The following is a 26,221-nucleotide window of genomic DNA, read 5'->3' as shown; positions in this document are numbered from 1 at the left end:
GAAGGAGTGGAGGGAGGAGAAAATGCAGTCAGGATGTATTGAAAGCAAAAAAATAAAGGAAATTTTGAAAAAAAAAAAGATGCTTCTCATCATACTAAAAATATCTCTGTCCAATCTATATATCCAGCCCCATAGACAGAAAAAAAAGGTCTGTACTTTTTAATCCAAAGTGACAGCTCCTGCTGTGACTTGAAGGCATGACTCTACTGAGCTGTATTATAGATCCCTATTGGCTGCTTTTTCTACAATATTGATTTCAATACAGATTATAATGATAACATAAGTTTCATGGAGTTGAAAAAGTCATAAAAACTTAGATCCACCTCTCACAGGTCAAATGGACTCCAGCTTAGGACTCCTGTCAACAGCCTAAGCTTCCCTGCCTCTATCCTGTTCATGAGGGGAAGCTCCATTAAATATCCTTTAAGTCCTTAACCCTAACTTCTGTACTTAGTCTATATCTGTCTTGACAGAGTTCTATTGGCTAGTAGATACCATGAGGAAATTGGCTGCAGACTACAAATTGCCCCAAAGGCAATCTACACCACGCCAGTTCCAGGTAGTCCTATAAAGCTGGAAAGTCCTGAATTTGCAGAAAACTGACCAACTGTAAACTGTAAACCAGTCAAGTCAATGTGATTGCACTCTGTCTCTTCAGCTGAGTCAGCAAATCAGATGCTTCTGATGAATAGCCCATTGCCCTAATCCCCTCCTGGCCTTTAACTAACATTCCATGATTTCTGAGCCCTGACCACCACATCCTAATTTCAACTGATAAGCAGTTACAGAAGAGAATGCATTGTCCCTTATCATCAACAGAAGGCCAGAATGTTAAATCAAAAGGAAACTCCCTGGCAAAGGGGACAAAATGACTATTTACAATCCTATTGGCATACCAAGATTATATGGCCTTAAAAAATCTGTTGCTAACCAAACAGATATATAATCAGGCCATGCATCTTATAATGCATTACAAATTTTGTTTACCCCTGGAGAAAGAGTGATAATCCCTATCAAGGATTTGACAGGGACATAAGACAAGTGGGAAATGGTAAAAACAGCCTGCCTCCATCTTAAGCTTGAAAGCCATCTTACAGTAAAGGCAAACTACAGGCTCATTCCTGATTAAACCTTTGTTTCTCAAAGATTAGGCTATACCTCACCTGTAACCTTAACTACAAATGGTCTGTGTTGCCTGTTCCAGAAAACAGCATCCATGCCTTTGTTTCAAAAGGTTATTATGACCACCTGCTGTTTTGACCACCTGCTGTTATGACTACCTTGTTATGATCACCTTGCAACCATGTCTTTGTTTCACAAGGTTATTATGACCAACTTGTTATGCTTATGTTCTGCCTCTATAACCCCCACTATTTGCTTGACAAATCCCCTTTGGAAACCTCCTACTCCTGGACTATGAAAGCCCTTATCTTAACCATGTCCAATGTTGATCTCTTGAACCCTGCTTTTAAGGGGAGACAGCCCGTGTAAACAAATTTTTTAAAGCTTGCTTTTATTAATTGCTTAGTTTAATTAATTTGGCCATGTTTTGAGTCAGTGGTCTTTCTCTTCCCATCTGTGTGATTAATAACCACAGATAATGTCTGTCTGTATTTCTCCTTAATAACTACCTTTTTTCCTGTAACTAACTATGTGTAACTTCATAGGATAAAGCATAAGAACCTAGAAATGCTGGACCTAGATCTGTCCTCTAGACTCAAATAGTAAGGTAGAGGATACTGGGAACTATTAAAGTGAAGGATGAAAACACACTCGAGGGGAGACATCTAAATAATGAAGATAAGGAACAAAGCTTTGAGTCATTCCTTATTGACCTGAATTCTCATAGGTGGTTCTCCTAGTTCCTTTCACTTTCTTTTGGAATATACTGCATGCTTTTGTATCTCAGTTTATGTTTTAGCTCTACTAAGTTTACAACAGGAAACTTAAGGTTTCAGTAATGTAAAAATACACTGGAGAGACTGTTTCATACAAGACTTCCTAGACAAAAGAACTACAGGCAATTAAGAACTGATGAGAGAAGAATTAACTTCTCCCAGGAATGAGTCCCCTTATTGGTTGTCCAGTGCAAAGCAGTCAGCCTCTAAACCATATATATACAAACAATAAAAATGGACTCAGCAGGTTGTATTTTATATATATTTGTGCATGTGTGTGTGTGTAATAATAATAATAATAAAGATGCTAGAAACTTGAAGGAGAACATGGGAGGTATTCAAGGGAGAGTAGCATAGAGGGGCTGGAGGGAGTTGGGGGAAAAGTGTTATAATTCTATTTCAATTAAGAACGTTTTTAAAACACACTAGATAAGCATGAAAGTATCTCTAGAGAAATCTCCCCAGAGCAAGTGTGATATGTCCTTTTGATTAGCAATCTGGTCTAATCAATCACCTTAATAGGAGGCCCTATAAGATACCAATTTTGCAGTGTGTCACAGACATCAAAGATTCAGGAGGTGGACTGATAACTTGTTATGATCCCCAAAGACATTCAAACACCCAGTAAAAATGTTAGGTAGCTAGTCAGATAATGATCCAGCTCAGAACTCATTGAGGGTGGGCCTTTCCCCTTCCTAATCAGCTTTGGCCCCTACATCCTGTTTCCTTGATAACACACAAATTTTAAGAAAGGGTACATTCTGAAATTGTCCTCCTTAAAATTTGAAATACTATGTGAAAGGAGAAAGAAATGAAAAGAAAGGAGAAAGAAGCATCCTCCTCTTCTTGGTAGCTACCTAGATTTACAGTTGCCCTGCGCTATTTTTTTTTTTTGTCAAAATCCAATAAACTTGTTTTCTAGTTCCCTTGAATCCATTTTAAAATTACTTTATCTATGAAACTGAGAATCTCTCTCTCTCTCTCTCTCCCTCTCTCTCTCTCTCTCTCTCTCTCTCTCTCTCTCTCTCTCTCTCTCTCACACACACACACACACACACACACACACACACACACACACACACACACACACACGGGGTCCCTTTGTCTCTTGGTAACAAAAACAAGACCCTGTCGGTGGGCTTAGTCTTCCCATTTGTCAACAATGCACTCTGCTGCTCAGGATGACCTGGCTGGATGAGATTAGAATACTGACCTAGAACTTGAAGTTACAGTATCAGGGCAAAGTGCAGAGGAGAAGGTGATTAAACTCTAAAATGTCATACAGTTTTAGCTCTTACAGACTGGCCTTGAGACATTCATAGCTTCACACCGTGCTCTTTTTAGGTATTATGAACTCGATGAATTCTCTCATTCACTTTCACTTCATTACCTAATTCCAAGAGAGATGATACTTCTAAAGAGGGCTGACACAGAGATGAGGACAGCATATAGTCTTGAGGTGAGACAGACCTTAATATGAATATCTTCCAATAAATGAATTAATTTTAACTTTTTGAATGCTATGTAATGCATGCCAACCTCATTTACTCATTTAATGAAATTGGGATAATATCTACTTTATAGAGGTCTTATGAAAATGTGTTATAATATCTGCCAAATATCTCAAAAACAGTAAAAATTACTACTGCTTGTTATATTAATTCTGGGCCAGGATCTTAGCTGAACAACCTGAAGAAACCACTTCATGAATACCGTTTCATGAAATGACTTTTTAAAAAGAATCTCTATCACATAACCTTCTGTCTGGCACTCTCAAATACAATGCAATGGATTTCAATATATGCAAAATCTTTCCTTGTGGACCATTCTGTGCTCATCTTCCTTAGGGATGGCTCATTTTTCCTCTTGTAAGTGTGTGCTACAACTCAAAGTTGGATGTATAAATGTGTCTGGTGAGAGGGTGGCCCCTGTGGCTCCTGGGACATTCTAGGAGCTGTAAATACTCAGCAGGATGGCACTGGAATTATTACCAAATGTCAGCATGAATACATGAAGGTACGACTTCCCTGAGTCAGAAAAAAATGAAACTATAAATCAAAGACCCTGGAGTAAAATTATTGAAATTGCTCTGCCCTTCACACGTGGGGATGGTCAGCTATTGTGATAATAAATTGGTCTACCTGAAATCCCAAAGGAGGAGTTTTTACTTCAAAGGAAATAAATTCAGTTCTACCTTCTGCCTTTCCAAATAGCATTCCATTAGCAATGTGCAAATAAACGTCTAGAAATTAGGTACTTGATGACTGAATTCGAATCAAGATGCTCTTATCAGGTCCACATCCATTGGCTTTAATTTATCTTGAGAAATCTGAATTTAGAAACTCCATCGCTGAAGCCTTCTCTGGCATACAAATAATTCAATTTACATCTTTTTATCACAGCTACAGTTGTACATGTTTTTCTCTCATTTACCAAGGACAAGACAGAGCTACAATTGAAGGACAGTTGGTCTAAATACTGGTACTAGACAGGAAGGTCATGGTGTGCTCAGTATCATCAGGTCCACAGAACAGAACCCCTCAGTAGGACACCCTTAGCATGTACAGGATCCTGTGTCTATCCCCAGCAACAGAAAAACAAATACACAAAAGTTCACAAAACACATGCATGCCTCTGAATATGGTGTATATAGATTTGTGTGTGTGTGTGTGTGTGTAGCTCTTAAAAACATGGACAAAACATGAACTTCTTTTGGAAGTTCAAAGACTCCTGGAAGGTCACTGGAAGGAGAGAACAGAAAACACAGGACTTTAACAAGATAAATCCTGCTGTTTGAAATAGGGGTTCATCAAAGCTAAATAGTGAGATGAGAATAAAAGATTCAAGATGTTGACAGGGCTCTTTGCTTTTCGATGACATTAAATTCAAAAGCCTCACTCCACAAACGGGTCTGGCTGCATGTAGGAACCTCACAGAGAATTCTAGTCTCAAGCGTAGGACCAGAATGGATTGCACTGTATCCTCACATTTATATCACTGAAAACCAGGGCAGTAGAGAGCCTCTACCACACTCTGTTTTCAATTTTGAGGGGGAAACAGGAAGGAAAAATTGCTCTGTCTTTTCAACATTTTCATTAATGAGCTGTCCAAGTCGCTATTGTAGAAATGACTGTATTAATTGGGCTTAATTAATCACCTTCTGAGTTATCTGCTGATGGGACAAAGAGCTTTCCTTCAAGGTCAGAGGGTATCAGCCATTAAAATGTTTTGCCAAGAAAAAAAATTAGAGTATTTTGTCCTAATTACCAAAATTACTGCAATTCACAGAATAATCTGAAACAGCTGGTTATATGTTTGGGACAATTTCACACTATCACATAAGACTAGGGTGCCAAGATCTCTGCATCTGCATTGACTCAGGGTTGGAACAGCTAGGAGATTGCCATCTATGTAGGAACCAGCCTGCGGATGCCAATTCATGTACCTCACAGTAGGAATGCTTCAGACTTCTAGACAGCAGAACTGAACACTGAAGCAAATTTCAAGGCGTTCCTATGAAAATTTCCACTTCTTTCTACAACCAGGAAAGAAAAAGTAGTAATTCTTTGTGCCTTTTAACTGAGGGATGGATGATTTTTTTTTTAAGTCTGAGCCAAGAGGGGTCACAATTAACGCTTCCTTCTTTAATTTGTCAGAGTATTTTATCATAGCAATTGGAAAAGCAGCTAAGACAGGTGCCCAGAGATGACATTTTCTTTTCGTATTTTTTTAAAAATTACATTACAATTGCATCATTTCCTCCCTTCCCTTCCTCTCATGTTATCCCCACCCCTTCCTTCTCAAATTCATGGCCTCTTTTTCCTTAATCATTATGGTTATACACACATACACACACACACACACCATATATATATATATATATATATATATATATATATATATATATGTGTGTGTTTTTTACTGTTGCTTGGATACATATGATTTCAGGGCTGACCCCTTGGTACTGGATAATCAGTTATGAGACTCATCCCCAGGGACACTTATTCTCCTGCTCTGAGCATTCCGTAGTTGCCTGTGGTTCTTTGTCTAGGGATGGGAGGCCCTGCTCCTGAGGTTTCCTCCTTCAATGTTAGGATGTTTATTGATGATTTCCATGTTCAAGTCTTATCTATGCAACCGTATCATTGAACTATCATGGGTCATTCCCAGGAAAGAGTATCTCAGCAGATTTCCTGGTCTGAGTCTTATAATAAGTACATCCCCACTTCCATGATGTTCGCACCTGAGCCTTAGGTGCAAGAGTTGTGTTACAGACGTATCCACTGGGGCTGGGCACCCCACTATCAGTTTTTCTCTGAATTTTGACAACCTGTGGTTTTCTGTAAGGGTCTCCCTCTGTTGCAAAGAGAAGTTTCTTCAATGAAGCTATTCTTGTCTGTGGGTATAAGGGTAAGTATTTAGTATGCAGTTAAAAATTATACTGATGTAGAAAAGTTGTGGTAGCTGGTTCTCCTCCAAGGTCCATGACCTCACCAGCCCCAGGAAAGTGGCTAGGTTTCCAGTACCAGGCATGATTTCTCTCTTATTGAGCAGGCCTTAAGTCCAATTAAACAGGATATGAGAGCCACTATTGGAAATATCTTCCTGTGCTGGTCATAGTTGTTCATAGGTACATGACAACATTCTCGGTGTGTACTCAAGGTCTATAAAGCAGAATAGAAACATAGAACCATCCTCTTACTACAATGCATTATAACCCTTGACCTCCCTATAGTCCACTGAAGAGTTAGTTAGATGAACTCAGAGCAAAGGACCATGCAATTACTTCATTTAAATCTTCCACTATAGAGAAACTATCTGAACAGGTATCATGACCATCTGTGCCTTAACTTAGTCCCATTAAATTGCAAAAGGAATAAATTTATATTGCAAACAATAACCCTTTGGCAATGGACTCTTGCCTCAGACTCAGCTTATCCTGTTACTGAAGCTGCTGCCTAACTACAACATCTCATCCTTACAGCTTCCATGGTAGGAAAGAGGTTCACTTAGCTACAGAGAGAACAAGTAGGATTCATTACTCCTTAAAGTCTAAACATCCAAAGCAAAGGGAACAGCCATGCGACTTTCACAGGGCATCACATGACATGCTAGACAGCTGATACCTCAAGGCAGAAATGTCAGATTTAGCAAATGAGAACACAGGACACATAGATTTTCATTTAAGTAAATAACAATTTTTTTTTAATTCTAAGTATAGTTCAAGTGTTCCTAGCACTGAGGACAAATGAAGAGTGATGAGAAAAGCCACCACGTGGCAGGACCTCCCTGCTCCAAGACAGGAAGCTAGGAAAAATCTGTGCCCTGTCCCACAACTCCAGACACCCCTGGTGAAGCTGACTCCCTCAGCTACTTGTAACTAAGCAACTATGCCAGTGCCAGCAGCTTCCAAAGGCAGCCCTATTATTCCTGCAGACATGAAGTCTATTGGTTCATATTTGTCAGCAAAGGCCATCAGCACCACCTGTGCAGTAGGTTGCCTGACATGAACAGAGCCTACCAATCTTAAGCACACTAATAAAGAGAATGACTACAATCAATAAATGTTATATGCATATGCAAAAATGTTACAATGTAATCCATTATTGCATACAAATAATAAACAGCAATAAAAACTCAATGAAACAACCACATATCTATCTTTTCCTTCCCATTAGGTTTGACCATCTGATCTTAAGTTCTGTTGGGAACAGAGGGAAAGAGGGGGAGGAATGGCTAGACAGGGGAAATAAAGGAAGGCATCAAGTAAGGAGGAAGGAAAGAAGGAAGGAGGAAAGGGAAGAAGGGTAGGTCATCGTAGGGCAACTAGAAGCAAGAGGCAGGGATTCCTCTCACTCATCTACTCACTCTGAAAATATAGGCCCAATACAGGCCCAGGTCTCTGATGATAGCAAAAGGCTCCAGTTCCACGCACAGCCTCTACCTCCTCAAAGTGGGTGTGATTGCATGCTCTGGGTAGACACTATCATACACTCACACAAATTACACAAAAGTTATTTCACAAGCACATATTCTTACCTCAACACCCTTCCCAATCAACATATCCACCCTGAAATGCATATATCCCCTCACAGATGCTCACACACTCACGGGTGATTGTCTTGGTCCCATTACATGGGTAACAAAGAGCTCTACTGTCGCAGTAAAGAACTAAAAGTTCTGTTTTAAATTCCCGTCAACACAAAGTGCAGAGAGTCAGATTCCTTGGAACACTAAGCCCTAAACTGGATGTCTCCATCAAATCTTCCCCTCACAGCTCAGAGAACTTTGGGGTGGCAGAGGGAGGGGGATGAAAGACACCAAGGAAGCAAGGCCTTCGAGACACAACAGGACTGATCTCACAGAGACTGTAGAAGCACGCGCAGGGCCTGCACAGGTCTAAGCCAGATGAGGTCCCAGCACCGCAACGGGAAGTGGATATGAGGCCCCACCCCTAACCAACTGAAAACTACTCTCAAAGGAAAAATTACTTTTCTCCAACAGAATTGCACTGGGTATACAAACCACACTTAGGGGCAGGTGGCCCCTGGCCCAGGAGTAGATGGCCAACACAAAAGAAACTCAATGACATTTCTTTGTCTCACAATGCTTTGTCTGGGCTTTTTTTTTTTTTTCAATCTTACAGATTTTTTTTTTTTGCTTACATATTGTGGTTTCTGGTTTTGTTTTGGTGTGTGTGTGTGTGTGTGTGTGTGTGTGTGTGTGTGTATATCTGAATGTGTTTATTGCACTTTTTCTTCAGCTCTTTTTTGGTGTGTGTTTGCTTGTTCTGTCCTATTCTGCTTTGTTTTTACTTTATTTTATTTTATTATATATTTTTATATGTTTATTTGTATTCTAATGAAAGAGTGTGGATTTGAGTGGGTGGGGAAGTAGCAGAGATTTTTGGGGGGGGCTGAGGGAAGGGAAACCATAGTCGGAATATATTGTGTGAAAAAAATATGTTTTCAATAAAAATAAAGTACTCTTGTATAAAATGCCTTAAAAAATAATTAATAAATTCCTGACAATATGTTGAGTACTCTGTGACTCAATTAAAGTCTTGAGAAAACTATCTGAGATGGAGCTAAGAAAACCCTGTATGTGGTGAATTCCCTTCCAAATTGATAATCAAACACAGACTTAGAATTTTCCTGCTTCTTGAAAGGTAGATAAGTGGAGGGATGCCCTCTCCAATAGTCAGTCTGGGACCTCCCCATGCTGAAGTCAAAGGTGCCTCCCAGGCATCATGACCCATTCTTTCCTTCTTGAATGATTTATTATTAATAATTAATAATAACTTTTGATAAATAATAATAAACAAATCTTTTGCTCAAGTGGGTTGGGGTTTTTTTATTTTGTTTATTGTGGGAGCCCACAAAGGTTTCCTAGTGAGATCTCAGCTTGCCTTATACAGCAGGGCTGCATTAGGAGATGGCTTGACCATGTGCATGGTTACCAGGTGTCTGGGATCATCTGCATTTGGCTGTGCTGGGAGAAGGTCTTTTGCTCCACCCCTTGGTATTCCTTTAAAGACCCTTTCATAGAGACAGAAGGGGCTGGTGGGTTTTGACCCAGATCCTCCCGAAGCTATCCTACGTTTCAAACTGTCTCTCTTCTCTATATTTCTATCTATGTAGTCCTCATTTCTCCTTGCTCAAGAGTACCCTGGGGGAAAATGTGGGCGTGTGCCCCCACAATTTATATACTCTCTTGATGAGAAAGGGTCATTTCCCCCACTTGCTGAAAACACCAATGCAACTCTCTCTCTCCTCTCTCTCTCTCTCTCTCTCTCTCTCTCTCTCTCTCTCTCTCTCTCTCTCTCATTAATGATTAACATTTTTTCCTTTATTTTACAACCAACCACAGTTTCCTCTCCCTCCTCTCCTCCTCTACCTTCCCCCTCACTCCCATCTACCCCCTCCTCATCCACCCACTCCTCCTCTGTCTCCATTTAGAAAGGGGCAGGCCTCCTACAGGCTTAAACATAGCATGATACACCAACTTCAGGTAAGACTGAGCTCCTCTCCCCCACATAAAGGCTTGACAAGGTAATCCAGAATGGAAAAGAGTTCCTCCAAAACAGCTAAGTACCAGGGACAGGTCTTGATCTCACTGATAAGAGCCTTACAAACAGACCAAACTACACAACTGTCACACACAAGCAGAGGGCCTAGGTCAGTCCCATGCAGGCTCCCTAACTGTTGGTCCAGAGTCCATGTGCTCTCACAAGCTCAGATCAGCTGTCTCTGTGGGTTCCTCCATCATGAACTCCCTGGCTCATACAAACCCTCCTCCCTTTCTTCTAGAGGACTCCCAGAGCTTTGCCCAGTGTTTGCCTGTGGATCTCTGTATCTGCTTCCATCAGTTACGGGATAAAGGCTCTGTGATGACAATTAGGACAGTCACCAATCAGATTACAGTAGATTGTCAGTCCAGGCACCTCTCCACTATTGCTAGTGATCTTAGCTGGGGTTATCCTTATGGATTCCTGGGAGTTTCCCTGGCACTAGGTTTTTCACTAGCCCTCTATCCTCCTGCAAACTGCCTCCTGCACTAAAGAGAGCCCAAAGAGGGATGCATGGATTTCCCTGGGAAAGGAAAATAGAAGAGATCTCCTGGGTAGGGGTGGAGGGATGAGGGGATGAGAACTTGAGGGAACTGTTTGGGCAATGCAACTCTTGAACATGGCAAGGTTGAACTGGTGCCTATAGAGAGCCTTCACCCTTACAATCTAGCATCTCTTTGGTACAGGAAGGTACTCTGCTCGCTACCTAAAGAGAAACAACAACCCATCCACAAACCTTTGATCTACAATGGTGTCCTACCTGCAGGATACACTATGGCAATCGTGGCTCAGAGCTTGTGGGAATAACCAACCAATATCTGACTTAATTTAATGCCTACTCCACAAGATGGAACTCATATTTGACACTGCTTGGGTGACCAAGAACCGAAAACTAGATAGCCCAGGGACCTAAGATAAAACCAAATATTATTGTTCTAAACAAACAAGCAACAAATAAAAAGTAGCAATAAAATGACTCCTAATGACATTCTACTGTACTCATAGATCAGTGCCTTTCTCAGCCATCATCAGAGAAGTTTCCTCCTGCAGCACATGGGAACAAATACAGAGACCTACAGCTTGACATTGAGCAAGAAATGAAAGACCTTAGATCATTCAGCCCATCCCTAAACAGGATGACTCTATCAAATCCCTCCCATCAGGGAACCCTGTGGAGGAGAAGGCAGACAAAGTGTAAGAGCAAGAGAGGAAAGAAGACATCAAGAAAATAAGGCCCTCTAAATCAGCCTGGTCAAAGCTCATATGAACTCACAAAGACTGAAGCAGTATGCACAGGACTTGCATGGGTCTGCACCAGGTCCTCTGTATAATATATATTTCCAGTTTAGTATTTTTATGGGACTGGGTCTCTAATTCTTGTGCCTTCTCTTGGGCTCTTTCCCTTCTGTTTATCTTGTCTAACTCCAGTGTGGTAATTCTTGTTTTATCTTATTATATTTTATCATTATCTGTAGCACGAATCTTATTCAGTCTTATTAATAAAAACAAACCCAGAGGCAGGTATTGGAATAAACACTGAAAGACCAGAGAAACAGAACCAGTCACAGCTAACCTCAACTCGCCAATTCCTCAGCTGATCTTGTTTCCTCAAACTGGAAGCCTCTGCATCCTCATCCGAATGGATCTCAGCTAAACTGCTGCTAAAAGCCTAAAAGCTTAACAGGACTCTAGTTCCTGGTCCTTTCTGCTTCCTGCTATCACTTCCTGAGATTAAAGGCTTGTGTGTGTCACCATGCCTGGCAGTTTCCAGTGTGGCTTTGAACTCACAGAGATCCAGATAGATCTCTGCCTCTGGAATGTTAGGATTAAAGGTGTGTGTGCCACCTTTTTCTGGCCTCTATGTCTATCTAGTGGTTGTTCTGTTCTCTGGCCCCAGAAAAGTTTATTAGGGTCCACAATATATTGAGGGACACAATATAACCACAATTATCTTTTAGAAGCCTGTTTATTTTCTAATGAGAGAGAATAGAAATTGATGGGAGGTGACATCGGGAGGAACTGGGAGGAGTAGGAGGAGGGGAAATCATAATCAGGATATATTGTTAGCAAAAATTATTTTCAATAAAGGGGAAAAAAGAAAGTAAGGGTCCTTTCAAGTTGGTAATCAGAAGATGACTATGGACATCAAAAAGAGACTGACCCCTCCTGTTCTTGCAATACGCACCCCACTGAAGGCTGAGACCCTCCATTCAGTAAATAAGAGTATACTAGACTAAAAAGCTTCAAGCTTCATTATCACACCTTTAAAGAAGCTGAGAGACTGAGAACACACTTCACCCAGTCTCTGGACTGGCTCCACTAGTTCCCTGATCTAACTTTTACAGAGAGAGAGAGAGAGAGAGAGAGAGAGAGAGAGAGAGAGAGAGAGAGAGAGAGAGAGAGAGAGGCCTGAGCAGTTGCTAATGGATGTGAGCCAGCATGAATGTCAAACTAGGTCCCCAGGAAAACACTTTACTGATGGCTCCTCACTGCTTAGGGCTTAAAATAAGATACGGTGTGGAAAACAGAATGGCCCTGAATGTTCTGGAGGAACATCCAGCCCAGACTACAGGCCCATTCCTAATGGAGACCATGATGGTCCTAAACATTGGCCTGTAGTTCCTAAGGGTAGCCACTAGCAGAGAGGTGAGGAATCAGGGAGAAGGGCAGAGTGGGCAAGACTTTATATAAGGGCTGCAAAATTAGCACACAAGGAAGCTGTTGCCAGGACTCACCCAGGCCCCCAGAAAACACCACCATGCAAAAGAGCCAAACAACACAGAATGTGGCATCAAAGTCCCTATCCTTTATACATCGCTGCAACTGAGCTTCTAAACTTTCTCCAGCTTCAAAGTGTATGTTTTCTAATAAGCTATTCCTGTTTCTGCCACTATCCAGGTGTCTCTGTCCAATTACTTTTACTGGGACACTGTAGCAGAAAATTGTAATTGGTCTTAATAAAAACCCAAAGTCAGATATCAGGGTGAAAGCTGAAAGATCAGAGAAGCAGAGCAGCCAGCCACTAGAAAGACTTCTTATCGCCAGGCGGTGGTGGCGCACGCCTTTAATCCCAGCACTCGGGAGGCAGAGCCAGGAGGATCTCTGTGAGTTCGAGGCCAGCCTGGGCTACCAAGTGAGTCCCAGGAAAGGCGCAAAGCTACGCAGAGAAACCCTGTCTCAAAAAACCAAAAAAAAAAGAAAGACTTCTTATCTCTACCGAATCCCCAGACCAAAAGGGGTTGAGTTCCTGTCTCCACCCTGCCTTATCACTTCCTCTCTCTGCCCAGCCATATTATTTCCTGTTTCCTCCTCCCAAAGGCTGGGATTAAAGGCATGAGTCTCCCAAGTACTAGGATCAAAGGTGTGTGCCACCACTGCCTGGCCTCTAGTGGCTAGCTCTGCACTCTGATCTCTAGGCAAGCTTTATTTGTTAGAGCGCAAACAAAATATCACAACAGGATACAAGACCCTGGAGTCCCTCAGGAAATTCCCACAGAACTCTAACATCAGCCAAAATCTGAAACATCTACCATGGCCCTTGCCTCGAATCCACCAAGTCCTGAATCTAATCCAGTATGCTACCTAGAGTCATACTGAAGTCATGGTTGAAGTTTGAAAATGTAGCAGAATATATATATATATATATATATATATATATATATATATATATATATATGGAAAAAAACACAAAGGTGTCCAATTACAACCATCTTCTCATAAACACTCTGTGTATTTTTGTAAACTAATACACTAAGTAAAATTTCAACCGACTTCTCTCCTTTTAGTCTTTTAGGCAGAAACTATTATGTTGTCAGTGTTGAAGTGTCTTCAGTATTCTCCTCCTTGGTTGTCTAGGTCTTCCAAGTATGTTCCCCTAATCAGAACCTGTTTTTTAAAAATGCAGATTCACTGCTCTGCTCCAGGTCTACTGAATCAGGAATGCTGTGTCAAGAACATAGAGTCTCTTCTGCAAGTTAAAACATGGACTCAGGAGAGAGAGACAGAGACAGAAAGAGACAGAGACAGAGAACAGAGGAGGCAAGCTGTAGTAATCTTGATAGCATCATGTAGTAGCATCTTGGTAGATGCTGGGAGGAGGGAAATGGAAAAGAGAAGGAGAGAAAGCCTTACTTCTGGAGTCAGAGGTCAGGAAAACAGGCTGGCTCAGCAATGGAGGGCTTTCAGAGCTGTATTGGTTGGGGGCTGAGAGAAAAGAAATCAATGCTGTCTCAGTTAGAACTGAGACAGGTGGGGAGATTTGCAGTGAGGCGCTGTAAGCAGCTGCATCCAGAGAGGGAACAGCTGGATCACTGGGAGTCCTAACAGTCTTTTGAGGAGCTGCTTTCCTGGTTGCCACAGCACTGATCTGCATTCCCACCTCGGGCTCCTTTTCCCCACTCTCCATCCTAACGTTTGTTGTTTGTTTTCTTGATGACCCCCTTCCTGACCAAGGTGAGACAGAATTTCACCAGATTCTTGTAGAGGACAAGACAGATTGGCCTTGTGAATTTTAAAAGTTGCTTTATTTAGGGGGAGAGAAAGGTCTAAAACTCAGTTCTACATGAAATTCTGAGCTCAACTCTGACTTAAGGTCAAGTGGAAATTTATAAACAATCCAGGGTCAGTGGCTAGAAAGCTATTTAGAGGAAACCTGAGGAGTAAAGAGGATTCTCATTAGACAAATGTAACAGCATTCTCGCTGGAGGGCAGGTCAGAATGCTAATATACTCAGCATGGTCAGACACTAAGGATAGAGGCTTTTTGCTAAACTGATACAGTGAGACTCAAGATAAAATTGGATTCCACCAGAACATAGAATGAAGTCCAAGGTCAAGTTCAATCAGCAAGGACCCAGGATAGACTGACAAAGTGTTGTCAAGGAGAGTCTTGTCACCATTACAAGGAGGAATGACCCTGCTCTCTTGAGCCCAAGGGTAGATCTCTTCATTAGTGTTCTGTCCTGCTCCATCATCATGAAGGCAGTTCTGTCATCCCACTACTAAAGTGAAGCCGCTCAGTGTTAGGGAGGGTGCAAATGCCTTTCACTCTTCACTGTGTCCACTTCATCACCCCACACACAGATATCTCTAACACCTACTAGTGTGGAAGTCCTAATTTCCAAAATCAGAGTGTGACTGTATTTTGAGAAGGGAACGGTAATAAGGGAATTGACTTGTTGAGGCCTTGAAAGTGCTAATGCATTCTGACTGGTGTTCTTATAACAAAGGATAATCGGCCCCAAAGCATGAAGAGAGATCATGAAAAGACTCAGGGAGCAGTGGCTGTCTGCAAGCTAAGGAAAAACACTTCAGAAGAAAGCTGCCCTGCTGACACCTCAGGCCCAGACTTCCAGAATCCAGAACTGTAAGACAATCCATTTCTACTGTCCTGGTCACCTGTGTGCACATGTCACATATCTCCAGGTCACTAAGACAAGCCTTAGTAGGATGTGTCCCTCTTTCTCATACCTATCCAAACCCCAGACCTAGATGTGTGGTATGCACGCAAAGGAAGGGAGTCTTGCTTCTGTGTGAGGCAGCTATAATCTGGTTTCTGATCTGAAAGGCAAGAGCAGAAAAGCAAAGCTCCCTCTAGAATGGGCCTGCAGTGGGTCAGGTGGGACATGGGGTGAATGGAGACTTCCCCATAACCCCAACTAGCATCCTGACACCACAGCTCATGGCTTCCCAAGGCCTCATGGCTTCAGACTCCTCCCTCTCCCTAGACACATTCCAGATATCTATGACCTTGGGTGTGAATCATGACTATGAAGTCCTGGGGGGGGGGGGGAGTGAGGACAGCTTACCCATTGTGTTAAGGAGGTGTGGCAACAAGTTTTGTATATGTGAGAATCTGGGTACTTGGGTTTTATTTTGTTCAATGTTTCTTCATTGGAGGGGTAAAATATGTACTTCACCTGCTCTGTGAGGAATTATCTCTCTCTAATTTCCTCCAACTCATTCTAGGAATTCCTCTCAGGCCACCACCTTTGCCAGATCATTCCCAAGCCCTCCAACTTCCCACTTTTGTGGCAAGATCTGGTCCTCTGCTTCAGAAGCCTGAGGCGCCTCTGTTCTATCTCTCCAGCCTATGCCTGAATATTAGACCCATGGAAGACGGGAACCCACACCAACTCGGTCTTAGTATATGTTACCAAGACATTTTAAGGAGTTTGCTTGACCCCCCACTGACATATTTCTATAACAGTGTGATCACTTTCTGGGCAGGAAAGGCAGTTTCTGCTTGACTGCTCCTTCCCTACATTGGCCTTTGTCTTTAAACCAAATGTGGTAGAATCAATTAAATCAGCACTGCTCTGTCTGGTAATTATCTTTGGCACCTTAACGAGGCCACTGGCAGGCAGGGCACCCTTGCCTTCTACTTTATAGAAAAATCTTTGTAAATGTCACTATATGGTAGCATGGGTTCCAATTAAGAACCCCCACACTACATTCCTGCTGTCATTAGCTTGTCTCCAGAATGGGGACCGAATGACTCTGGAGCTGAGAATGTAAGTAAATCTAACAAAAAATGATTTTAAAAAAAAGTGTAAGTTTCTAAGTGAGACCCCAGCACTGGCATTTGTCATCAGCTAATTGGAGATGTAGTAGTTTGATGATGAAATATCTCCCACTAGAATATGTATTTGATCATGTGTTGCCCAGCTAATGACTCTGTTGATAGGTTGTGGTACTTTCAAGGGATAGACCTAGATGGTAGAGGTAGGCCACTAGGGGTAAAGCTTCCCATGTTACTTCCAAGCCCCATGGTAGCCCTATTCTTGCTTCCAGTCCTGTTTGCTATTTCTAGCCCTACTGTTTCCTGATCCAATAAAATGTAACCCTCTGACACACACACTCCTGCCACCGTGAACTCCACCATGTCTTTATGATGATGGCCAAAAACTAAAACCCAGATACAACTTTCTGGGGTTTGCTTCTGTCAGGGATTTTTACATCCATGAGAGAAGTAACCAATACATGAAATTAATAAGAGGAGTGGGATTGTCACTGTAATAAACCCACCCATTCATTACTCTTAGACCTTCAGAGCTGGTTTGTGAGAGGAGACTAGAAGTTTGGAATTCCAGGATAGACAATCCCTAGAGTTCTTTTTTTTTCTTTAATTCCACATTCTATTTATTTTGATGATAAAATTCTCATAATGGGAAAACCCGAAGTATGCCCTCCTGAGCATCCAGCCAGCCAGCCCTAGAGCTCTTTGAGCAGCCATTTATAGTGGAAGCACAGAAAATAAAAACATGAATAGAAGTCTCAACAACATAAAAGCTGTGCTCACATCTGGGCTGGCTGAAGGCATCCACAGCCCCTCCTGGTGCCACACTGCTCCCGCAGGTAGAAGACACCGATGGTCCAGCCTGGGTCATCACAGTCTGGGCTGGCTGAAGGCATCCACAGGCTTGCCTGATGTCTTGTGTTGCTAGGCGGGTGGGTCCCATTATGATGAACAAGCACATAGTGGAGAAACAGGGGGGAAAGAGAAGCACAACTGTTTGTCTGCTGTGGTAAGAGTCAGATCTGAAGAAGTAAGGGCTGTGAGGAATGGGCCGATAGTGGCAGCCTGCTTGCCACCCAAGAACAGGGTAACATCCAGGCCTGGGCTGCTACCTAGGGCCAAGCCTGGGTCCATGGTCCTACTGCAGCCAGAATCTGTATTGACATCCATGACCCATGTTGCCACCAAGGGCCATGGGGATGCCTGGGGTCTAGGCCACCGCCTGTGGTCATTTTGGTGTCTGAGGGCTATGCTGCTGCTGGGGCCATGCTGATCTGAGTGGTCTGTGCTGCCACCTGGAGACATGATGACATCTGGGCTTGGGCTGTTGCTGGGGGGACATGTCTAGGTCCATGGTCCTGCAGCAGCCAGGGTCTGTGTTGATATCCATGGTTGCAGTAACCACTGAAGGCCATGTGGATGACTGGGGTCTGGTCAGACACCTGAGTCCATGTTGGTATCAAAGAACTGTGCTGCCGCTGGGGCCATGCTAATCTGGATGGACTATACTCTCAACCAGGATCATGGTGATGTCTGAACCTGGGCTGTGGCAGAGGGCCATATCTGGATCTACGGCCTTACCACAGCCAGGGTCTGTGTTAATATCCGTGTCTCCTGTTAACACTGAAGGCCATGCAAATACCCAGGGTCTGTCACCTGAGACTGGGTGGGGGTCTGAGGGTCATGTTGCAGCTGAGGCCATACATATCAGAGTGGCCTGTATTGCCACAAGGTACCACCATGGTGACATCCGGGCCTGGGCTGCAGCTGAGGGTTAGGTCTGGGTCCATGTCCATGGCCCTAACACTGCAGCAAGAGAGCTGGTCCTGCCCCTCATGGGAAAGCTGGCCCCCACACTCAGGAGAGATGGCCCCACCCCTTCCCACAGGCATGGGAAAGCTGGCTCCAATGACATGGGTCTAGGAGAGTTGGCTCCACCCCTCACCTGAGGCATGGGGACGGGGGAGTCCTAGAAACCCGTACCAACCAGCTTAGAAACCACCAAGACCCACATCCTGGGCCTTAGGTTGGCCCACTCTAACATCAAACCCCATCTATGACCTGCTGGAGTACATGAAGGGACTGGTCCTGTGGAATGACAGCCACAGGATCTCCATGACTCGGACAACAGCAGGATTTCCAAGAGGAGTTTCCGATGAGGGTCCAGTGATGATGGTGTGCCAGAGGCCTTGAACCAACCAATGACTCATCTCAATGAACATTTTGCGAGTGGGGCTGATTGGAAAAAAAGGTATACTACGTGACACACCCCAGCTCCCAATGCCTCTAGGATGAATGAAGAGGTATTGCAAAGACAGAGGAGAGAGGTGGGTTTTTGTTTGTTTGTTTGTTTGTTTTGTTTTGTTTTTAATAATGTTTTTCTTGGGGGTGCGTTACAGGGGTGAGGGTGGCTATGGAGGGACTGGAACGTGAGCAGGATTGGGGTGCATGATGTGAAATTCACAAAGACTTAATGAGTTATGTTTTTAAAAAAACAAAAACAAAAAAACAAAGCTATGCTCATGAGGTTTCAGAGGACAACAAGGAATTGGACTAAAGGTCATTTGGACAACATTATGGTAAAGAATCTGGCTACGTTTTGCCTAGGTCCAGAGAATAGGAATGAGGTTGAATTCCAAAGTAATGGACTGATTCATTTGCAGGGGAAATTTCAAGACTGCATAGCATTCAGGGTGTGACATGATTAATTCTTTCTGATTTTAGCTGTATTTATATAAGAGGAAGCAAGATTTAGAGGAGAAAGATGTAAAAAGCATGCAGTATGAAAGTGTGAAGTCTCAGACAAAGGAGGCACAGACAAAGCAAGTATAAGTTTTAAAGAGATCAACACAATTTCAAAGAAACACTGCTCACAGCACTGGGGCAATAGGAAAGGTGCCTTTCAGCATAACATGGCATCATTCCTGTAGTGTCATTTTGTAGGCATGCAAAATGCAAGACTTACAGAATCACAGCAGCTGGAGTCAAGGCTCTCGAAAAAAGCTAACAAGCCCAAGCATTTAATACATAGTAGAACCAGGTTCCTTGAATGGAACTCCTCAGCAAGTGAAAGCCACGGTAAGCTGCAATGGAGACTCCTGGATGGTGGAGCTGTGAGGAAAATGGGGTGTCCAACAAGGAAAGCTATGGGCACCAAGCAAATTGAGCCCAAGACAGAGGCCATGTGTATTCCCAGTCACAGCCTCATGGAAACTGGAGCACATTGGGACACAGACGGTGCCACCACGTGGTACAGATGCCAGGTGTGGATTGCCTTAGTTTCTTTTTTCATGCTGTAATAAAATACTTGGACAAAAGCAACTTAAGGGGAATAGGGTTTATATTAGTTCACAGTTCTGGGTTATAGTCTATCATATGGGGAAGTCAAGGCACCAGGAACTTCAAGAAGTCAGTCACATTATGTGCCCAGTCAGAGCCGAGCAATATGAATGTTTATCTGTGCTCAGCTTACCTTCTCCACTTTAGACATCCCAAGGACCCCTACCCAGAGAATGATCCTATGCACAATTAAAGTAGATCATCCTATATCAATTAAGTTAACCAATACAATCCTTCACTGATATTCTCAGAGGCTAACCTTAATCTAGACAATTCTTCACAGGTGTGCCTGGAGACTTGCCTCCTAATTGTCCATTTGACAATTAATACTATCTATCACATGGACCTAACTGTTTGATTTTTGCCCTGCTGGGTTTTGGGTTTGTATTAGTCCAATCTTTCTTTACTGTCTTCCCATTATTTCTTTTTAGAATAGACATTTTTATTACACATCTATTTTTATTAAATTTTATTGTAAAGAACTTTCAAATAAAAAACATTACAAAAAGAGATTTGATGGGCATTTCTATTCTTCATCATTGTATATTGTAAGTATATAACTTTCTTTTGTATTGCACACAGTTTCATAGATGTTTATTTAAGTTTCTTCTTTATTTTATGTTTTGTTTTGTTTTGTTTCTTATTTTTTGAGACAGGGTTTCTCCATGTAGTTTTGGTGCCTGTCCTGGATCTCAGTCTGTAGATCAGGCTGGCCTTGAACTCACAGAGATCTTCTTGGCTCTGCCTCCCAAATGGAGTGCTGGGATTAAAGGAGTGTGCCACCACCACCCGGCTTTTTTTTTTTTTTTTTTACTTTTTGAGATTATAATGTAATTACAACATTTATTGTATCCATTTATGTGTATGTATACACATATATATCCCTAAGTAAAACCTGTTTAGTCTGTATATTGTATGTTTTCAGGACTGACCATTTAGCACTGGACAACCAATTGATGCTCTCTTCTCTGGGGAAGACCCCATCTCCCACTCCCAGCTTTCCTCGGTTGCCTATAATTCTTGTGTAGGAATGAGGCTATGTGGGCTTTCCCCCATCTGCTTTAACATGTCTATTGGTGTCGTCATTGTTCAGCTCATGTGTGGGAAGTCATGTTGGTGAGACTGTGGATGTAGCTTCTAATATTACTAGGAGAAACAATCTCACAGCAAACTCTGTAATTCTCTGGCTCTTACAATCTTTCTACCTCATCGTCTGCACTATTCCCAGAACCTTATGTGTGGCAGCCTTTTGAAGATTGGATTCCACAATTCTGCATTTTGATTGGTTGTGGGTTTCTGTCATGGTCTGTATCTGTTACAAAGAGAAGTTTCCTTGATGATGGGTGAAGACTACATTTCTTAGTGGGTATAAGGAAAATGTTTATTTCTTAGGGATTATACTGGCTTAGTCAATTATTGGTTGTAGATTCTCCTCCAAGAACCACGACCTCACTTACTACTACTGAGTAGTTAGCTAGGTTTCCAGTACCAGGCATAGTTTCCCTCTTGTTGAGCAATTCTTAAGTCCACTTAGAGATCTCTTAGTTGCCACCAAGTTATGCATGCCACTGCTTCACCCTTAACTGTATCATGCCATGCTCGTCATTAATGTGATTCATAGGTGTCATAGCTAGGTAGGATTGTTGGTTGCCTCCCTCCTTTGAAAACTTGCACAGTGCCTTCTAGTATCATGAAAACTAGTCCTTGGGGAGATGGCATTCAGGTCAGTCCCAGTTCAGGGGCCTTGGCCCTCTTTCTGAAGTGCATTGTGTCTTCAACAATAGGGACTACATTCCACTGCTGGAGGGTAACCAAGGGCAACAGCGATAGGCTGCATGCTTTGAGAGTCCCTTGGGCAGCCCTGGGCAACAGGAAAGAGGCCTTCTTCTGCCTAGTGTTAGAGTTTTGTTAGGTTGTCTTTGGCTCTTAGAGAGAACGCCATCAGCCCAGAAGGAAAGGTTCATTAAAACTCTGTGCGTATATTTAAACACTGAATTTTCAGTATTATAGGTGGATTTTTTTGTCCCTAAAAATGTCTCCCTAATTACTTATATAATAGGATAACTTAAATTTAACATTTATTATTTTTCACAAGACATCTAACAATGTCATATATGATAATTTTAGTGCCTTTATCACAGAGCTTCATACAAAATAATTGATTGTTGAATAATAATTTAATTAGTCTTTAAAATGCCTTCACTTCACAATAGCGCTTTTTAAAAAAACTTCTTTGATTGAAAATACCTTTTTTTCATATAATATAGTCTGATCAAGGTATCTCTTCCAGATCCTTTCCACCACCCAATCCATCCAACTCCATGCCTTATTTCTCTGTCCCTCTCTCTTCCCCCACTCTCTTTAGAAAACATACAGGCAAATAAAAGAGCTAAATAAATAAATAATAAATACATAAATAAATATGAACAAAAAGCATGACAAACACAAACACATACACATACATTCTCCCCCACACAAAAAAAAGAACATAAAAATATAAAATCAGAAACCATAATAACATTTGAGAGAAAAAAAAACTGGTAGGGTTTTCAAAATTGCCCAAACAAAGCCAACAAAGTAATAATACACACACACACACAAAAAAAAAATCTACAAGACCACCCTTAAGTTTGTTTTGTATTGGCCATCTGATGCCAGGCATGGGTCCTGCCCTTAAGTGTGGTTTGTATATATGGGGCTTTGGGTTTTGTTTTTTGTTTTGTTGTTTTGTCTTTTTTTGTAAATAAATAAAAATTTTTTTATAAATAGGTAAATAGTTAATAGTAAGATTCCTTGTGGCCTTTCAGACATACTTATTGTTATTTTACCCTCCTCTCTCTGCCTTAAATTTAAAAAAAAAAAAAAAAAAACTTTGGACATTGTACTTTTGAAATATGCTGGGTGTTGAGGACTCTTGAAATTGAACTGAAGATATTTTGCATGAGATTTCCATTAAAACATGGGACCAGGAGCTTGTGGGGAGTTTAGGGAGTGACCCGGCTTCTGCCCCTGTGTTCTTTTTCCTGATACACCAAGAAGTGAGGAACTTCAGCCACATGCTCCCACTGCCACATTCTTCCATACCTTCCCCTCACTGTTACAGACTGAACCTATAGGTGAAAACATGTCCTTCCTCTCTTGAGCTGCTTCTGTGGGTGTTTGTCACACCGACAAGGACAGTAATGCAGCAGGGAACTGGTAACAAAGAGCCAGTCTCCAGAATCAAAACTACTCCAGGTATACTGATATTTTCATCCATATTATTTCTAGTATCAAAATGGGAGGAAAATAATACATAGGTGTGCCTCTCATCTCTGTAGTACTAACCCACTTCATAATTGTTACCTTGAAAATTACATTGAAAAGTGCACTCTCCATTGAGCTAGCTACCCTGGCCTTCTGCTTCTCACCTAAGCTATCTTACTATATAAAATCTGAAGGCGGTATTTTTCTGTTGTCTCCTTTAATTGCCTGCACAATGGTACATCCCTGTAATCCTAGTCCTCAGGAGGCTGAAGCAGGAGGATTCAGAGTTCAAATCTAATGTGGGCTTACAAAGCAAGAATCATCTTAAAACAAACAAACAAACAAAAAAAAAAAAACCACTGACATTTAGAACAAATGAGACCTAAGCAAGCTCATTAGGATTTTCTCATTTGGGGGAATGACTTGTTCTCCTCTCTTCCAGATCTCCCATCAGTTTCCAGCTCCCCCATGATGCCCTTATCAAAGCTAGTGCTGGAAACTTTACTCTTTGGTTATTCAATTTACTTCCAATTTAAACACAATGCACACCCTCTTTCTGTGTTCCCATGGCTGCTTAGGCCATACTAAAGCACCTATTCTGTGTCCCTGGTTAATGTTTCTTCTTCCCACTTCAGTTTCTGAAAGAGATATATTTCCTACAGTGCATAGAATCAGACTTACAAAGGTGCACAGTGAAAATGAATTGAACCTGTCCAGTTAAGGTTTCACTGGGCTCCAAGAAAATTCACATGGCCCAAGCTACTTGCAATAGATTTCTGCTACTGTTATTATACCAATTTCACAAATTTCTTGCTGGAGAAATTTACAAAATGGTTTCTGGGATATTCTGTTAGTGAGATGGAGATGGAAAATCCAAAGTTCATTGTCTTCACCTTCATTAATGAAACAGTCTCTTGTCCTAGCAAACATCTGCTAAAATGCCATCTATACCCCAAGGGACTGTTTCTGCTGGATGTGGAAGAGCAAAGCCTGTCAGTCATGAATGATTAATCTTTAGCTCCAAGAATAACAAGGCAACTGTCCCTTCTCCCTGGAAGGAGATCTGGTTACTCTCACTAAACACACAATAAGGGGTTTCCCATCCTCTGCCCTGGTAGTGTGGGCAAAAGGACATCTGAGGAACCTGGAAGCTATAGGACAGAGACACCTATGACTAGAAATACAGTCCTCAGTGAGGACTTGTGAGGACTTTTGCTATACTAGTGTTGACATGCCCTGAATCTCAGGCCTTTCTCTGTGCCTAAAGAGAAGGTGAAAGGGGTATTATAGCCAAAGATGAGAAGCTCTGCCACAGCTCTGTTGCCAGGTGACTACTTTCCAGTTTCTCTGCCATCGGAAAATTGCATTCTGGATTATAATTTCTAGTCATTGTCTAGGAAGAAAGAAAATAAAGGAATAATTTTATATTTGATTATCATATTCTTGAGTTTCTGCACTTAAGAAAACAAGTGTCACTGGTTTTCCAATTGAGCCTATGTCTGCCTTAGGATTCAGTTATTTTCAATATAATCGTGAGTCTCTTTATAGGTAGATTTTAAACATATATGTATTTATGAATACAAACATACATACACACATACATGTAGATGTACAAATATATATATGGAAATTCATGAGTGTATTTATATACATATATTATGTACCTATGTGTGCATATATTAAATCTATTATATGAATTTACATAAAAGTATTGGTTGGATAAACTTACAGCCTGAGAAGCATCATGGAAATGAGTTCATCTAACAGAAAGAAACAGAAACCCAAGGGCAATCTCAAAGCAACAGGTCCCATATCCAGGATAGTTACATATACACAAACCCCTTAAACCAGCATTCCCCCTTCCAGAGATTTATCTTAACAACCATGTAGAGCTTGACCTGACATTCGCATTAAGTAAGGCATCACAACATGATGAGTATATGCAAACAGCTGAAACCAATCTTGCTTTCTCCCCTGAGTATTAGGCAGATAACTATGCCCATCCTATGCATTACAATGCAGCCTTGAAATAAGGCTATCACAATGTTATACATAGATGAATTTCATAGGAAATACTATAAAGCAATAAAAGGTGTTGGATATTGGACTGGATATTGGATATTTGTGTACCCTATAACTATTAAGACATTCTCAGATATCTGTGTAAAATATGTCACTTGTGCTACTGTTCACACACTTTATGTACTTTATATAATTATTTATTTTCAAGACAGAGTTTCTCTGTGTAACCCTGGCTGTCCTGAATCTCATTCTGCAGATCAGGATGACCTCAAACTCAGAGATCCACCAGCCTCTGCCTCCTGCCTGCTGAGATTAAAAGTGTGCACCACTGCCCTGCTCGGTTTATGCACTTTAAAAAAAATGGAAATACAAATGAAAAGACAGAACCAATGGAGGTTGGTTTGTGTGGCAGTGGGAGAACATGGAGATGGGAAAGAAGAAAGTTGGTGTGCCAAGCTACAGTTTTCATTTTAGAATCTTATGAATATTTTATAAAAATCAAGAAGTAAAACCAAAACTAGATATTTTAACCTTAAAAATCGGAAACACTAGTTTGGCTAGTTGTCTCTGTACCTGCCTCAACTGAATGTACCAGGCTCTCCTGACTCCCCATGGGAGATCTTGCCTTGAAGGAGGTGAGAACGGGGATGTTTTGTGGGGGAAGGCTGTGGTGTGGGAGGAGGGAGGACGGGAATCTGTGGTTGATATGTAAAATGAATAGAATAAAAAAATCAGAAACAACTGAAAGCTAACTCTTCAGTTTGGTTTATGACAATATTGTGAAGAATTATTTTAAGTGGCTTAAAACAAATGATTTTGACTCAGAAACCTCAGTAAAATATAGCATCATTATAAGAAGAACAATCACACTACATTCACCAGGTTTTTGTTAGTAACATTGATACATTTATATAAAGATGTACCTGTGTGGACAAAACAAGTAAATACTTGTATCAAGTATCAGTAGAAACCATTATGCACATGGAACCAGACTCAAGTAAAACTCAGTCAAATATAACCCATGCAATACCAAGTTTGGATGGATGGTATATGCCTCCCAACAGGCTCAGGACAGGCTTGCCAAATGAACCAGCACCTGTGTGTACTCATGCTCCCATGACATATGGACACA

The 26,221-nt window shown here is 41.6% G+C and overlaps 1 long non-coding RNA gene across 1 annotated transcript in view; it reads right to left on the bottom strand.

The window, feature by feature from the left end:
- The window catches only part of LOC121832696 (uncharacterized), a 62,754-nt gene extending 45,362 nt beyond the window's left edge, over window positions 1-17,392 (bottom strand). The window contains exon 1 of the long non-coding RNA XR_013042797.1: window positions 17,266-17,392. This is a non-coding gene — a long non-coding RNA (uncharacterized LOC121832696). The remainder of the gene's footprint in view (window positions 1-17,265) is intronic.
- Window positions 17,393-26,221: the final 8,829 nt, after the last annotated feature.

The sequence above is a fragment of the Peromyscus maniculatus genome, chromosome 10 (assembly GCF_049852395.1).
Source record: "Peromyscus maniculatus bairdii isolate BWxNUB_F1_BW_parent chromosome 10, HU_Pman_BW_mat_3.1, whole genome shotgun sequence".
Taxonomy (NCBI): Eukaryota; Metazoa; Chordata; class Mammalia; order Rodentia; family Cricetidae; genus Peromyscus; species Peromyscus maniculatus.
Note: the sequence above shows the minus strand (reverse complement) of the source record. Positions and strands in the feature narration are given on the sequence as shown.